The sequence below is a fragment of the Protopterus annectens genome, chromosome 16.part0 (genome assembly GCF_019279795.1).
Source record: "Protopterus annectens isolate FY-2018-M chromosome 16.part0, PAN1.0, whole genome shotgun sequence".
NCBI lineage: Eukaryota > Metazoa > Chordata > Ceratodontiformes > Protopteridae > Protopterus > Protopterus annectens.
This window is the reverse complement of record NC_056750.1, coordinates 341,778,658-341,782,016: the sequence shown is the minus strand read 5'-3', so window position 1 is coordinate 341,782,016 and position 3,359 is coordinate 341,778,658.

Genomic DNA, 3,359 nt, shown 5'->3' with positions numbered 1-3,359 from the left:
TGTTTGAGCATCTAGTGGGCGTATTCACTACTTGGTCAAGGGTGTTTGTATTTATAAAGTCCATGAATTTTTGTGCCTGTAGATTTCAGGCTGTATAGGATTCCTAGTCTCTGGAGGGATAATTAATATATCCCATGAGTAGGGTGTTAGGTTGGATGGTAAATGTCTCTAGTAGGTCCAACTATGCATTATGAGCTTCTTGGAACATGGAGGGTGACCTATTGCTGGCTAGGATATGGAACAAGATTTTGTGTATGGTGATCTGCACTTGGAGGAACTCCAGCATATCATCCTGTTTGACCACCCTAGAGGTATTCTTGTTATTGATGTATATTGAGACACCTCTGCCTTCCACCCTTGTCTGTGCAGCTACTGGTCTGCAAATGTGGATGGCACTGAAACGTTGCACTGCTGGGGTACTCTTCCACTTTAAACCATGTCTCAGAAACTGCACAGATGTCTATTTTCTCAAGTGTGAGCAGGGCTTGGAGGGAGTGTTTTTTTTTTTTTTTAAGGCTCCTGGCATTGAGCGATAACATCTTCATTTGAGTTGATTTTGCTATGTCAGTACATTTGTTAATATGGCATTACCTAAAAAAGCACTATGGGGATGGATAAAGTTTCAGCCAGTATTCCAAAGCCTAGAAGGGAAAGATGTGGACCATCCTTAGCAAAGAAATGTAATCTGTTAACTTTGTCCTCCTAAGCTGACAAATATTGGATCCCTTAAGAATGACACCAGAAAGACAGCCAGTCATTGAACTCAATCATTTTACTGTCATATTGTGGCATCGTCCTTGGTAATGAGAATATGCTCCTCAATGCTAGGCTCAAACCAGCATGAGAGAGACTGAAAGCTCCATAATGTCTCTCTTCTTACAGTCCAGGGAAGTACATCTCAGGTTATTTACACCTACATGAACTATAATGGAATCATACTGGTACCTTTGTCATAATGACTTTAGTGCATGTGTAATTTGGCAGATCCTGGCTCCAGATAAGCAACTAAAAGTTATCTCCTCCTTTTTCAGCCTAGTGAGAGGGGCATCAATATATTTTGCAATGGAGTCCCCTATAATGAGAGTCCTGGGAAGTGCATTTGCTTGCCTTAGGGGCTTAGTTTTCGGTGCTCTACTAAAAGTGCCATTATGTGTGGTGTTAGGTGGTGTTTTTTTTATGAGCCCCTTTGGGCTTGCTGAGGCATAACTGTGACAACGGGTTGTCTAGGAAGATTGTTTTAGTGCCTCAACATATGTTAGGCTGTGTGTGTGTGTGTGTGTTGTGTTCTATGTGAGGTGGGTGTTGTCTACCTGGTTTTGACAACCTGATATGCACTTGTATACAAGAGTTTATCCTGCAGCATCATTGTGTAAGTAAACCACGCACGTACTGTCCTCTTCAAGGATTAAGTTGTTGTCAATAAACTGTAGACAGTTGCTACATTGTCTCAAATGCACATATCCACCAGCTGGCTAAAGAGAAGTTAAGAAATGGCATATATATATATATATATATATATATATATATATATAGTCATTTGATTTGTGAGCTACAAGGGGGGTGTATTCATGTTAGAAGGCTATTAAGGGTGCTTTGCTGGTACAGAATAATGGTGCTTTATTGGGGCAGCAGTGTATGCTAAATGATATTAAATTCTACTAACTTTAATGTTTCTACTTAATGATCTGTAGGAACAAAAAAAAAAAAAAAACTAATCCGCCCTCTGGCCAATAAAATAACTAGACTACAAGCCCATTTCCCAACTCAGATATGACATCACAAGATGAATAAACCCAGTTTTCCTAATGTAAAAACTCAGAAGTGCAATGCTACTACAAGCCAATTAAATAACTGCCCAGAAATACTTTACAGACGGTAATTTCAAGATAGTTTTACAACAATAACAGTGAGAGGAAGAGCATTTTTTTTAAACAAAAAACTCAGTGGAATGCGCACAGAAAGGAAAGTAGCAATCACAAAAACATTTGCGGAGGCTCTCAATAATAATCTGCCTAAGCAACAGAGACCTCCAAAGCAGAAATGCAAGCAACCTCCATCCCCCATCACAACCCAAATTACACATAGCCCACAGACTCAGTGTGCCACTCAACCACAGCCTATAAGGCAAAACAACGTACCCAACACACTAGTCATAGGTGACTCTATAGTCAGGCACACTGATGTCCCACTCACCAGGCTAAACAAGGAGAAGGTTACGGTCAGCTGCCTGTCTGGTGCCAGGATCTGCCACATAACTCAAGCACTCAGTTCACTCCACAAGTACAAATATGACTCTGTCATTGTCCATGTTGGTGTGAATGACCTGAGACATACCTCCCTGGACTACATGAAAAGAGACATGGAAGAGCTGTCCGATCTTGTAACCCAGGCAGGTATGACCCTAGCCCTGAGTAGCATTCTGCCATCACCCAGAATGATACCGCAGTACAAGGATAAATGATTGACTTCAACAATTGGCTAAGCTTCTGGTGTCACTCAGTGCTAGAAGTCTAAATCTCAAAATGCACTCCTTAAAATGGAGAACATCGATATCTGTGCAGTGACTGAGACCTGGTTCAAGGCTCCAGAGAGCACCCCTGCCCTACCAGACTATAACTCGTACCACACTTTTCGGCCATGTAACCTGGACCAAAACAACAAAGGCGGAGGTGTGTCCATATTCATTAAGGATATCCACACCTCCAGGCTAGTTGCTCAGCATAATGCATCCGAGGTTATCCAAGTGCAACTAACTCTGGGCAAAACTGCAATCCAAATTGTAGATTGCTACAGATCCCCCAACGTGCCTCAGGCTTCCCACTCCTCTCTTCTTGATATACTGGAAAATATTAGGGTTCAACCAAACACCCTAATAATGGGTGACTTCAACTAACCCACCATTAACTGGGAAAACTACTCGTGTACCAACTCCTTAGCTCAACGCTTTCTGGAATTCATAAATTCCAATGCCCTGGATCAACTTATCCACACCCCCACCAGGGGCAACAATATCCTAGACCTAGTCATTACCAACATGAGTGACCGGTGTTCCACACCTGAAGTCAACTCCTCAATGGTCCAATCCGACCATTAGCTAATCACCCTTGATATCCACCCCCCCCCCCCCATTAAGGAAACCACGGTAAAAAAATTCTCCAAAGCCAACTTCATGCTTCTTAAGACAGAAGTGGTAAACTTCATGACAGCCATGCAGATGGACAAGACAGTTACAACTGCTTTTCCTTCACAAATGCACTCTATAAGCACTTACACGAGTGCATGGATCATGCTATCCCAAACAGAACCAAGACTCTATCCTCCAAAAAAAGGAAGCCAATCTGGTGGTCCCCTGCCATAAA